This window comes from Thermobia domestica, chromosome 6, assembly GCF_964235325.1.
Source record: "Thermobia domestica chromosome 6, izTheDome1.hap1.1, whole genome shotgun sequence".
NCBI classification, from domain to species: domain Eukaryota; kingdom Metazoa; phylum Arthropoda; class Insecta; order Zygentoma; family Lepismatidae; genus Thermobia; species Thermobia domestica.
Genome location: NC_137459.1, coordinates 313,156,917 through 313,171,916, shown reverse-complemented (window position 1 = coordinate 313,171,916; position 15,000 = coordinate 313,156,917). Strand labels below are relative to the sequence as shown.

The 15,000-nt window shown below is 39.5% G+C and overlaps 1 pseudogene; it reads right to left on the bottom strand.

Moving 5' to 3' along the window:
* Positions 1 to 14,680: 14,680 nt before the first annotated feature.
* The window catches only part of LOC145688666 (large subunit ribosomal RNA), a 3,858-nt pseudogene continuing 3,538 nt past the window's right edge, over positions 14,681 to 15,000 (bottom strand).

The following is a 15,000-nucleotide window of genomic DNA, read 5'->3' as shown; positions in this document are numbered from 1 at the left end:
TTCATTAGTTTACACTTATGTGCTGATTACTTAATTTGGTTGTTTTCGCTCACAGTTGTGTACTTTCCTGATGAGGTATATAGTGTCTTATGTGGAATGTTCCATATGCTCATAATTGCCGACTTTACCTTTTCCCACTCGCTCACACTTGCCGATCTTTATTTTTTTTACACATACATAAAAGTGTTAGCAAGGGGAACATGGGTCTCATGATAAGCAGGGGCTCCTCTGTATGACGGCAACTAAAGCATCCATCACCGACAAAGTTTACCTTCTCGCTCCCGTTAAACTTAAGCGTGGACGGATTAGTTTACATGACGGTAACTGCGCCCTCCATCACCGCCATAATTTACCGTATGCTTTCTTTTCTTGATCTTCATTTGCTTTCAGTTATGTGCTGTTCTCTCTTTTTTTTTTTTAATTTCCTTACTTTCGCTCACAGTTGTTGTGTAATTTCCAGACGATGTATATATATCCTCTTGAGAGTACAACAAGTGTCTTATCACACTTTTATGTTCTTTTTATTTATTTAATTCTCCCATTTGGAATATTCCATATGCTCATAATTGCTGTTTTTTTTTTTTTTTTTCATTTGCTCATAATTGCCGACTTTACGTTTTCGCACTCGCTCGCACTTGCTGATCTTGACTTGTTTTCACATACATGAAAGTGTTAGCAAGTGGAACATGGGTCTCACGATAGACAGGGGTTTCTCTATATGACGGCAACTAAGCCATCCATCACCGACATGGTTTACCTTCTCGCTCCCGTTAAACTTAAGCGTGGACGGACTTGTTTACATGACGGTAACTGCGCCCTCCATCACCGCCACAATTTACTGTATGCTTTATTTTGTTGAACTTCATTAGGTTACACTTATGTGGTGATTTCGTTTTAAATTTGGTTGTTTTAGATCACAGTTGTGTGCTTTCTATCGACTCAAATTTCCAGACGATGTGTGTATCTTCTCGTGAGAGTACAACAAAGGTCTTATTTTCTTTTTAATTTTTACCACATATTTTTAAGTATGATAATGGTTTATTTATTTATTTATTTATTTATTTATTTTTGAACTTCACAGCCCTGTATTTCCATTTGGAATTTTTACCTACCTCGTCATTCATTTGCTGTGTTCTTCCCTTAGAAGTATTTAATTTTTATTAAATTATTTATTTATTTAATCTCGTTGAGAAAAATTCGTGTTCACAGAAAGAAATTATTCTTTCACTACCGAGGTGGCACACGCCAACACCGCGTTTTATCGGATTTCTGCCGTTCCTTCCCACATACTTTGCTGTTGCTATAGTGTGCACGAAGTCCCTTGAAATTTTAACCTATCTGCCACGATTATGCACCGGAGCAAAGAGATGCAATAAACCTATCTTTTCTTTCGGGGTGGGGGGGAGTTGGGTTTGTGAGAAAAACCATGGATGAATTTTTATATATATTCCGTGTCACTGCGGTTAAATATATATTCTTTACATATTTCTTTACTTTGCCATGCTTTTCCTTACTTTTCAGTGCTTTGCCATGGTTTGGGTTGAAATTTCACTTTTGTAGTTAGAACAGTTTTGTTAAAAACGTGATTTGCAATAACAACAATTTCAAACATTAGCAAAAAGTAAAAATATTGGAATTTGCATTATTTCTGTATCAGCCACCTCGTGGCTAAGCCGTTAATATATGCGCTTCTGGCGTTAGGGATCCAAGTTTTATTCCGGCAAACAGCCTGGGTCGTTCGCCTCCCGTATTAAGCCAAATTTCAACTTTCTTGCACATATTTACTACTATTATTAGTATTATTATTAAAAATGAAATTAAATGAAATCTTCAAGATTTACGTCCCACAATTATGCTGGGATCAAGGTACACCTCATGTAGAAATTGCACTATTCTGGTTTGAATAGTTTCGTTAAAATAGTGGGAGAACGTAATTTACCAAAAAAAAAAAAAAAAAAAAACATGACCACAAGTGTGAGCGAAATGTAAAAGTTTTCCAATTTACTTTCTTACTCTGTTATTGCTCACCCATTAGCACAGAATAGTATCTGGTTAAGTGACATTTATGTTGCTTTACTTCTTACCGCATTTTTTAAACCTTATAAATTGTGACGGCAAGTGTGAGCATTTTGACGGCACGTGTGAGCATTTTGACGGCAACTGTGAGCATGTTGACGGCAACTATGAGCCTTATCTGCGCAAATATGAGAGTACTAATATTATACATATTTCAATGCACAGTGTTTAGGTACAGGTAGGCTGGTAATGTCACTAATCTATCTTTCGTCAAGATAGTGGAAAAACAGAATCTGGGATGACCGTCATTCCGAATGTGAAGGAATAAACAACAGTGTTGTTGTTTGCTCTCTCCCTACATCATTGTTCATTAATTGAAGCTGGAATGGATATTAGTGATTTCTTTTCATTATTTCTATGTTTATCCCCCCCCCCACACACACACACTGCTCTAACGATTGTCTTATTTTTACGGTGCATGCCCACACATCTTCATTTCCAATAAACCTCGTTTTAGCCGGAAAATTTTCAACCCTCCGCTACATTTTGAACTGTAATAACTTTTTTAATTATTTATTATTATTATTATTATTATTATTATTATTATTATTATTATTATTTTTATCATTTTTGTAAATGTGAATATAAAAATTCCTAATAACCTACTGCGATATACTGTGTTTGCATATATTCCGTTTAGAAATATTACTATTCTAGTTTTATTGGTTTTTCTATTCGTAGTGGGAAGAAAATGATTTCAATTTCTCATCTATCCTTGCAGGTAGCGTTCAAAGCCCTTGACGGCCAGTGTGGTCTGTGCTTGCAGTAATATTTTCAACCTTCTGCACCAATTTGAAGTATATTTTCCTTCATAAAATTGGAGTTACTACAATTCTTTATATCAATTCCCGTGCACAGTATTTTCATACACTTTCTGTGCAAATTGCACTATTCTGGTTTGAATAATTTCCCAAAAATAGTGTAGAAACGTAATTTCAAACAAGCTTGACCACAAGGGTGAGCGAAATGTAATGGTATTCCAATTTACATTCTCACTCTCTTATAGTTCACCCATTGACGCAGAATAGTATATAGTTAAATAAATTTTATATTGTTTTCCTTTTTATCAATATTTTTCCTCGTCTCACCTTCCACCACAGTATCCACACATCTTTGCGGCAATCGAAACCTGTCTTCGCCGACAAAATTTTAACCCTCCGGTAAAAGAGAAACTGAATTTTCTCTGTTAGTAATTTGTATATACAAACTGTTTGTACGTTGTCGCATGTACTGTGTTTAAGTACGTCTTGTGTAGAACTTTCACTATTCTAGCTTCTACGGTCTCTTTACAATTGAGAAAGAACATGATTTTGTGTTCTCCTCTACACCTGCCGGCTGCGTTCGCAGTTTTCGACGGTCAGTGTGGCCTCTGTTTGCCGTCAAATGTTCAACCTTCTGTAACATTTTAAAGTTTTATATATATATGGCGATACAACAATTCTTTTTATGAACTTCCCTGTAAAGTATGTAGGTTCACGTCTTGCAGAAATTAAATTAATCGGGTACGAATAGTTTTCTTGCAATAGTACAAAAACTTAATTTGGAATAAAAATGACCACAAGTGTGAGCAAAATGTAAAATTCTTCTTATTTACTTTCTTACTCTATTATAGGTCGCCCATTGAAAGAGTAAACTATATGGTGAAATAAAATTTATGTTGTTTTTCTTTTTATCACTATTTTTCTTCTTTTCATTTTCCCTCACAATGTCCGCACATCTTGGCGGACAGCAAAGCCTGTCTTCGCGGACAAAATTTGCGGTGCTGCTTACAAAATGCCTACGTTTGAAAAGATATATCATGTCTCAATTGTACCTGTGAATTAACAACGATATGTTATTCGGTTCATCGACATTCACATTCCAACATATCTGTCATCAGTCACTTAGCTCATCCCTTAAGTACACGCATAAAAGAGGTCATAATTTTCATGCTCGTTCACACGAATATTCAGTTTATTTCATATTACGGAATTCCATTGAACGCTCCTTTGTAAAAAAAAAAAAAAAAAAAAAAACCTCCAGGTTTTGATTCCGCTGACAGCGTTCAATTTCAACTTTAGGCTGGATTTTGAGCTCTCATGGCGATAAGCGGTTAAAGTTTTCCATGGGAGATACGTGTTCAACTTTGGGCATATTGACGGCAACCATGAACCATTATGTTGCCACCTATGAGACTTAAGTCCGCAATTATGAACGAAAAGTCGGCAACTATGAGCGTTTTGACGGCAACTGTGAGCCCTGGGTCGGCAATTATGAACAAAAGTCGGCAACTATGAGCATCATGAAAGCGAGTGTGAGCACTTTGGAAGCACCTGTGAACATTCTGAAGTCAACTGTGAGTATTTTGAAGATAAGCATGAAAAATTATGTTTTCAATTGTGAGCCCTATATTCGCAAATATGAACGAAAAGTCGGCAACTATGAGCGTTTTGACGGCAACTGTGAGCCCTGGGTCGGCAATTATGAACAAAAGTCGGCAACTATGAGCATCGTGAAAGCGAGTGTGAGCACTTTGGAAGCACCTGTGAACATTCTGAAGCCAAATGCGAGTATTTTGAAGATAAACATGAAAAATTATGTTTTCAATTGTGAGCCCTATATTCGCAAATATGAACGAAAAGTCGGCAACTATGAGCATCATGAAAGCGAGTGTGAGCACTTTGGAAGCACCTGTGAACATTCTGAAGTCAACTGTGAGTATTTTGAAGATAAGCATGAAAAATTATGTTTTCAATTGTGAGCCCTATATTCGCAAATATGAAAGAAAAGTCGGCAACTATGAGCGTTTTGACGGCAACTGTGAGCCATAGGTCGGCAATTATGAACAAATAGTCGGCAACTATGAGCACTTTATTGGTAAATGTGAGCATGGTGACGGCTTGAGTGAGGAATCTGACGGCAACTGTGAGCCTTTTGACAGCAACCATGAAACATTTAACTTACACTATCAACTGTATATTTCATATTATGAATGAAAGGTCGACAACTATGAGCCTTGTGAGAGCGAGTGTTAGCAATTTCAGGGTTAGTGTGAAAATTGTCAAGGCAACGGAGAGTATTTGGAAGGTAAACATAAACTACAATGTCGGCAACTTTGACCCCAATGTCCGCAATTATGAACGAAAAGTCGGCAACTATGAGCGTTTTGACGGCAAGTGTGAGCACCCTGAAAGTACGTGTGAACATTCTGAAGCCAACTGCTAGTATTTTCAAGATAAACATGAAAAATTATGTATTCAATTGTGAGCTCTATATCCGCAATTATGAACGAAAAGTCGACAACTATGAGCGTTTTGATGGCAACTGTGAGCCTTGGGTCGGCAATTATGAACAAAAAGTCGGCAACTATGAGCATCATGAAAGCGAGTGTGAGCACTTTGGAAGCACGTGTGAACATTGTGAAGCCAACTGCGAGTATTTTGAAGATAAGCATGAAAAATTATGTTTTCAACTATGAGCCCTATATCCGCAAATATGAACGAAAAGTCGGCAACTATGATCGTTTTGACGGCAAGTGTGAGGATTTTGACGGCTAGTGTGAACCTTCTCATGGTAACTGTGAGCTCTATGTCCGCAATTATGAACGAATTGTGGGCAACTATGAGCATTTTGACGGCTTGTGTGAGGATCCTCATGGCAACTTTGAGCATTTTGATCCGATGATTCCTTCCACCTACTTCGATAAAAAAAAAAAAATGTTTTCGTACATTCTCGGTAGAGATTTCTCTTCTCTAGTTTCACTAGTTTTCTTTCTGTTGAGAAGAAAAAAAAAAGAAAAGAAAAAGAAAGAAAATGGAAAGAAAGAAAAAATGAAAGAAAAGAAAAAAAAGATATCAAATTATGTACTCTCACGGGCGGTGTTCACGTTAAGCGTGGGCTCTGTTTGCCGTCAAATTTTCAAATTTCTACAACAATTTAGAGTATCTTTTCTTGTAGAAAAGTGCAGATACAATAATTCCTTACACGTACTCGAACGCATAATATCCAGGTACACTTGTTGTAGAAATTGCACTTCTCAGTTTTGAATAGTTTCCTTATAGTAGTGCAAAAGCTTAGTTTCGAATAAAAATGACCTCAAGTGTGAGCGAAATATAAATTTACTCTAATTTACTTTCATGCTCTATTATTGTTCACCCATTGAAAGAGTAAAGTATATGATTAAATAAAATTTATGTTATTATTATTATTTTTTTTCGCTTATCACTATTTTTCTTCTTTCCACTTTTCCGCACAATGTCAACACATCTTCGTGCACAGCTACACCTCTCTTAGTCGAAAACTTTTCAAACCTTCGGTAAAAGACAAACAAAAGTTTAGTTTGGTTAGCTTGTGGCTTCGCCCACAAAGCCCCTCCTTTTGAAGGTATTTCGCCCTTGCACCTCTTATTCTCACAATTCTAGGGAATTTCAAGTTTACTTTACTATTTCAACTAATTAAAAGATAAGATTTTGGATCCCAAGAAAACGCCTATTTAAATAGCGTGGGGATTTCTTCATCCTCCTTTAGACCCCTTAAACATTAAAAATATTCACTTTTGGCAATTTTGCTGTAGCTTAGTCTGGAAAGCCTACAATTATGCTAAATTTCATCATTGCAATCCTACCACAATTAACCGAACATTTTGGCGTGCAGAAGACGTCCCATATAAATGACATGAGAAAGACTTTTCAATTCCCCATAAAACCACTCTAAAGTTGAAAATTTTTACTTTGTACTGATTTACTTAGGTAACGCTAATGAAAACGTACAAGAATACCGAATTTCTCGTTTGTGTTCCAATTACAAGTAACTAAACTTTGAGATTACAAGTCTAAATAAAGGCCCATTTAAATAACATGGGGAATTTCTTCATTTCCTCTTTAGACCTCTTAAAAGTTAAAAATATTCACTTTTGACAATTTTCCTGTTGGTTAGTCCCGACAATCTACAATCATGTCGAAATTAGTTATTGTAGCCCTACAGGAAGTGCCCAATAATTTTGGGATGTCAAAGGTGTTTCATAGAAATAACATGGGAAATTTTTTGAGTTCCGCATAAAACCACGCTAAACTTGGAAATATATATCCAACTAGGTAAGACTTACGAAAACGTACAAGTATACGGAATTTCAAAGTTTTATTAAAAGTACCTAAAATTTCAGATTATAGGTCCGCAAAATCGTCCATTTAAATAACATGGGAAATATCTTCATCGCCCCTTTAGACCAACTAAACATTCGAAATATTCACTTTTGGAAATTTTCCTGTGACTTACTCCCGAAAGGCTACAGTTTCGTCAAATATGGCCATTATAACTCTACAGGAAGTGCCTCATAATTTGCGGGTGTGAAAGGCGTCGTATACGTAAAGCCTTCGTTGCTTTTTTTTTTTTCTTACCACATTTAGTAATTTTATAAATTTTGAGGACATGTATAAGAATTTTGACGGCAAGTGTGAGCAGTTTGACGGCTAGTGTTACAACGATAAAATACAATTCGCTGTAGCCTTGGTTCCTTATTTTCTTATAATACATACGAGCCACATCAAAATAACAATGTTTCCATTACGTGGTTTCTCTCCATTTTTATATATATATATATGTATTATTTATCTGATTGCCTGCCAACTAGATATTGAAAACCTTATTATTTTATGACATATGAATATCTTTTTTTTTGTATATTTGATAATTCTATATTTTTAACTAACTTCTTCTTCGAAATTAACCTATGTTAGTACATATAAAGAAATACTCATTGCCCAAGTACCGCTGTAGCGTGAACCATCTGACGGCAAGTGTGAGCCCATGTCCAAAATTATGAACGAAAAGTCGGCAACTATGAGCGTGTTCACGGCAACTGTGAGGCCTTGGCCGGCAATTATGAACAAAAAGTCGGCAACTATGAGCATCATGAGAACTAGTGTGAGCACTTTGAAAGCACGTGTGAACATTCTGAAGCAAACTGCGAGTATTTTCAAGATAAGCATGAAGAATTATGTTTTCAATTGTGAGCCCCATAACTGCAATTATCAACAAAAAGTCGGCAACTATGAACGAAAAGTCGGCAACTATGAGCAGCGTGAAAGCCAGTGTGAGCACCTTGAAAGCACGTGTGAACTTTCTGGAGCAAACTGCGAGTATTTTCAAGATAAGCATGAAGAATTATGTTTTCAAATGTGAGCCCCATATCCGCAATTATGAACGAAAACTAGGCAACTATGAGCGTTTTGAATGCAACTGTGAGGCCTTGGTCGGCAATTATGAACGAATGGTCGGCAACTATGAGCACTTTTTTTTTTAATGTGAACATTCTGACGGCTTGCGTGAGGAATCTGACGGAAACTGTGAGGCTTTCGACAACAACCATGAACCATTTAACTTACACTATCAGCAGTATGTTAGATATTATGAATGAAAAGTCGGCAACTATGAGCATCGTGGAAACGAGTGTGAGCATTTTGAAAGTACGTGTGAAGATTCTGAAGGCAACTGTAAGTATTTTGAAGATGGGCACGAACGAATATGTAGGCAAATATGAGCCCTTTGTCCGCAATTATGAACGAAAAGTCGGCAACTATGAACGTTTTGACGGCAACTGTGAGGCCTTGGTCGGCAATTATGAACGAATAGTCGGCAACTATGAGCACTTTTTTTAATGTGAGAATTCTCACGTTTTGCGTGAGCATTGTGACAGAAACTGTGAGGCTTTTGACACCAACCGTGAACCATTTAAGTTACACTATCAGCAGTATGTTAGATATTATGAATGAAAAGTCGGCAACTATGAGCATCGTGGAAGCGAGTGTGAGCATTTTTAAAGTACGCGTGAACATTCTGAAGGCAGCTGTGTGTATTCTGAGGATGAGCATGAAACATTAAGTAGGAAACTATGAGCCCTTTTTCCGCAATTATGAACAAAAAGTCGGCAACTATGAGCGTTTTGACGGCAACTGTGAGGCGTTGGTCGGCAATTATAAACATGTAGTCGGCAACTATGAGCGTTTTGACAGCAACTGTGAGGCCTTGGTCGGCAATTATGAACGAATGGTCGGCAACTATGAGCACATTTTTTTTTCTAATGTGAGGATTATCACGGCTTGTCTGAAGAACCTGGCCGCAACTGTGAGACTTTTCACAGCAACTGTGAACCATTTAACTTACACTATCAGCATTATGAATGAAAAGTCGGCAACTATGAGCATTGTGTAAGAGAGTGTGAGCATTTTGAAACTACGTGTGAACATTCTGAAGGCAACTGTGAGTATTTTTAGGATGAGCACGAATCAGTATGTGGGCAACTATGAGCCCTTTGTCCGCAATTATGAACGAAATGTCGGCAACTATGAGCGTTTTGACGGCAACTGTGAGGAGTTGGTCGGCAATTATGAGCAAATAGTCGGCAACTATGAGCACTTTTTTTTTTTTTTTGAATGTGAGCATTCTGACGGCTTGTGTCAAGAATCTGACCGCAACTATGAGACTTTTGACAGCAACCATCAACCATGTAACTTACACTATCAGCATTATGAATAAAAAGTCGGCAACTATGACCATCGTGGGAGCGAGTGTGAGCTTTTTGAAAGTACGTGTGAACATTCTGAAGGCAACTGTGAGTATTTTGAAGATAAGCACGAAACATTATGTAGGCAACTATTAGCCCTTTGTACGCAATTATGAACGAAAAGTCGGCAACTATGAGCGTTTTGACGGCAACTGTGAGGAGTTGGTCGGCAATTATGAGCAAATAGTCGGCAACTATGAGCACTTTTTTTTTTGAATGTGAGCATTCTGACGGCTTGTGTCAAGAATCTGACCGCAACTATGAGACTTTTGACAGCAACCATCAACCATTTAACTTACACTATCAGCAATATGTTAGATATTATGAATGAAAAGTCAGCAACTATGAGCATCATGGAAGCGAGTGTGAGCATTTTGAAATTACGTTTGAACATTCTGAAGGCAACTGTGAGTATTTTGAAGATGAGCACGAACCATTATGTAGGCAACTATGAGCCCTTTGTACGCAATTATGAACAAAAAGTCGGCAACTATGAGCGTTTTGACGGCAACTGTGAGGCCTTGGTTGGCAATTATGAACGAATAGTCGGCAACTATGAGCACTTTTTTTTTAATGTGAGAATTCTTACGTTTTGCGTGAGCATTGTGACAGAAATTGTGAGGCTTCTGACACCAACCATGAACCACTTAAGTTACACAATCAGCAGTATGTTAGATATTATGAATGAAAAGTCGGCAACTATGAGCATCGTGGAAGCGAATGTGAGCATTTTGAAACTACGTGTGAACATTCTGAAGGCAACTATGAGTATTTTGAAAATGAGCTGGAACCATTAAGTAGGCAACTATGAGCCCTTTGTACGCAATTATGAAGGAAAAGTCGGCAACTATGAGCGTTTTGACGGCAACTGTGAGGCTTTGGTCGGCAATTATGAACGAATAGTCGGCAACTATGAGCGTTTTGACGGCAACTGTGAGGCCTTGGTCGGCAATTATGAACGAATGGTCGGCAACTATGAGCGTTTTGACGGCAACTGTGAGGCCTTGGTCGGCAATTATGAACGAAAAGTCGCCAACTATGAGCGTTTTGATGGCAACTGTGAGGCCTTGGTCGGCAATTATGAACGAATGGTCGGCAACTATGAGCACTTTTTTTCTTAATGTGAGCATTCTGACGGCTTGTGCAAATAATGTGACGGGAACTGTGAGCCTTTTGATGGCAACCATAATCCATTTAACTTACACTATCAGCAGTATGTTAGATATTATGAATGAAAAGTCGGCAACTATGAGCATCGTGGAAGCGAATGTGAGCATTTTGAAACTACGTGTGAACATTCTGAAGGCAACTATGAGTATTTTGAAGATGAGCTGGGACCATTAAGTAGGCAACTATGAGCCCTTTGTACGCAATTATGAACGAAAAGTCGGCAACTATGAGCGTTTTGACGGCAACAGTGAGGAGTTGGTCGGCAATGATGAGCAAATAGTCGGCAACTATGAGCCCTTTTTTTTTTGAATGTGAGCATTCTGACGGCTTGTGTCAAGAATCTGACCGCAACTATGAGACTTTTGACAGCAACCATCAACCATGTAACTTACACTATCAGCATTATGAATAAAAAGTCGGCAACTATGACCATCGTGGGAGCGAGTGTGAGCTTTTTGAAAGTACGTGTGAACATTCTGAAGGCAACTGTGAGTATTTTGAAGATAAGCACGAAACATTATGTAGGCAACTATGAGCCCTTTGTACGCAATTATGAACGAAAAGTCGGCAACTATGAGCGTTTTGACGGCAACTGTGAGGCCTTGGTCGGCAATTATGAACGAATGGTCGGCAACTATGAGCACTTTTTTTCTTAATGTGAGCATTCTGACGGCTTGTGCAAATAATGTGACGGGAACTGTGAGCCTTTTGATAGCAACCATGATCCATTTAACTTACACTATCAGCAGTATGTTAGATATTATGAATGAAAAGTCGGCAACTATGAGCATCGTGGAAGCGAATGTGAGCATTTTGAAACTACGTGTGAACATTCTGAAGGCAACTATGAGTATTTTGAAGATGAGCTGGAACCATTAAGTAGGCAACTATGAGCCCTTTGTACGCAATTATGAAGGAAAAGTCGGCAACTATGAACGTTTTGACGGCAACTGTGAGGCCTTGGTCGGCAATTATGAACGAATAGTCGGCAACTATGAACGTTTTGACGGCAACTGTGAGGCTTTCGTCGGCAATTATGAACGAAAAGTCGGCAACTATGAGCGTTTTGACGGCAACTGTGAGGCTTTGGTCGGCAATTATGAACGAATAGTCGGCAACTATGAACGTTTTGACGGCAACTGTGAGGCTTTCGTCGGCAATTATGAACGAATAGTCGGCAACTATGAGCGTTTTGACGGCAACTGTGAGGCCTTGGTCGGCAATTATGAACGAATGGTCGGCAACTATGAGCGTTTTGACGGCAACTGTGAGGCCTTGGTCGGCAATTATGAACGAAAAGTCGCCAACTATGAGCGTTTTGATGGCAACTGTGAGGCCTTGGTCGGCAATTATGAACGAATGGTCGGCAACTATGAGCACTTTTTTTCTTAATGTGAGCATTCTGACGGCTTGTGCAAATAATGTGACGGGAACTGTGAGCCTTTTGATAGCAACCATGATCCATTTAACTTACACTATCAGCAGTATGTTAGATATTATGAATGAAAAGTCGGCAACTATGAGCATCGTGGAAGCGAATGTGAGCATTTTGAAACTACGTGTGAACATTCTGAAGGCAACTATGAGTATTTTGAAGATGAGCTGGAACCATTAAGTAGGCAACTATGAGCCCTTTGTACGAAATTATGAAGGAAAAGTCGGCAACTATGAACGTTTTGACGGCAACTGTGAGGCCTTCGTCGGCAATTATGAACGAAAAATCGGCAACTATGAGCGTTTTGACGGCAACTGTGAGGCCTTGGTCGGCAACTATGAGCACTCTTTTTTTAAAATTTGAGCATTGTGACGGCTTGTGTGAAAAATCTGACCGCAACTGTGAGACTTTTGACAGCAACCATGAACCATTTAACTTACATTATCAGTATTACGAATTAAAAGTCGGCAACTATGAGCATCGTGTAAGCGAGTGTGAGCATTTTGAAAGTACGTTTGAACATTCTGAAGGCAACTGTGAGTATTTTGAAGATGATCACGCACCATTATGTAGGCAACTATGAGCCCTTTGTACGCAATTATGAACAAAAAGTCGGCAATTTTGAGCGTTTTGACGGCAACTGTGAGGCCTTGGTCGGCAACTATGAGCACTCTTTTTTTAAAATTTGAGCATTATGACGGCTTGTGTGAAAAATCTGACCGCAACTGTGAGACTTTTGACAGCAACCATGAACCATTTAACTTACACTATCAGCAATATGTTAGATATTATGAATGAAAAGTCAGCAACTATGAGCATCATGGAAGCGAGTGTGAGCATTTTGAAATTACGTTTGAACATTCTGAAGGCAACTGTGAGTATTTTGAAGATGAGCACGAACCATTATGTAGGCAACTATGAGCCCTTTGTACGCAATTATGAACAAAAAGTCGGCAACTATGAGCGTTTTGACGGCAACTGTGAGGCCTTGGTCGGCAATTATGAACGAATGGTCGGCAACTATGAGCACTTTTTTTCTTAATGTGAGCATTCTGACGGCTTGTGCAAATAATGTGACGGGAACTGTGAGCCTTTTGATAGCAACCATGATCCATTTAACTTACACTATCAGCAGTATGTTAGATATTATGAATGAAAAGTCGGCAACTATGAGCATCGTGGAAGCGAATGTGAGCATTTTGAAACTACGTGTGAACATTCTGAAGGCAACTATGAGTATTTTGAAGATGAGCTGGAACCATTAAGTAGGCAACTATGAGCCCTTTGTACGCAATTATGAAGGAAAAGTCGGCAACTATGAACGTTTTGACGGCAACTGTGAGGCCTTGGTCGGCAATTATGAACGAATAGTCGGCAACTATGAACGTTTTGACGGCAACTGTGAGGCTTTCGTCGGCAATTATGAACGAAAAGTCGGCAACTATGAGCGTTTTGACGGCAACTGTGAGGCTTTGGTCGGCAATTATGAACGAATAGTCGGCAACTATGAACGTTTTGACGGCAACTGTGAGGCTTTCGTCGGCAATTATGAACGAAAAGTCGGCAACTATGAGCGTTTTGACGGCAACTGTGAGGCTTTGGTCGGCAATTATGAACGAATAGTCGGCAACTGTGAGCGTTTTGACGGCAACTGTGAGGCCTTGGTCGGCAATTATGAACGAATGGTCGGCAACTATGAGCGTTTTGACGGCAACTGTGAGGCCTTGGTCGGCAATTATGAACGAAAAGTCGCCAACTATGAGCGTTTTGATGGCAACTGTGAGGCCTTGGTCGGCAATTATGAACGAATGGTCGGCAATTATGAGCACTTTTTTTCTTAATGTGAGCATTCTGACGGCTTGTGCAAATAATGTGACGGGAACTGTGAGCCTTTTGATAGCAACCATGAACCATTTAACTTACACTATCAGGAGTATGTTAGATATTATGAATGAAAAGTCGGCAACTATGAGCGCCCGGCTACGGCTCGGTGTCTTGTCGGCTGCCATTCAACGATCAACTCAGAACTGGCACGGACCGGGGGAATCCGACTGTATAATTAAAACAAAGCATTGCGATGGCCCTAACGGGTGTTGACGCAATGTGATTTCTGCCCAGTGCTCTGAATGTCAACGTGAAGAAATTCAAGCAAGCGCGGGTAAACGGCGGGAGTAACTATGACTCTCTTAGCTTAGATCGCTTCTCGGCCTTTGGCCCCCTCTCTGCAATCTGAACTGTGTTCGTTGTGCGAGTGTGCGGCTATTTTCCATCTAGATTGCAGAGGCCCGACCTCCACGAGGTGGGGGCTGGAAACGAAGTCCCGGGCAGATTGTTACTGACATTATACCATCCGAGCCGTAGCCCGGCGCCGTAGTCCCACTTATGCTACACCTCTCATGTCTCCTTACAGTATCAGACTAGAGTCAAGCTCAACAGGGTCTTCTTTCCCCGCTAATTTTTCCAAGCCCGTTCCCTTGGCTGTGGTTTCGCTAGATAGTAGATAGGGACAGTGGGAATCTCGTTAATCCATTCATGCGCGTCACTAATTAGATGACGAGGCATTTGGCTACCTTTTTTTTTTTATACCCGCCTATACCGTCGTGACCCGTATTGGAGACGGAGCACGGATCGATGGTTGCCATCCAAAGATCGTACCGGGATGGGGCGGTAATCGAAGTGAGGGCCCCCTTATCCCACTCCGACACGTCGAATCGGCCACCTTGCGGGTAGCGTCATAGTCATGAAGCATCTGAATATCTTTACAGAACCGGTTAGCGCC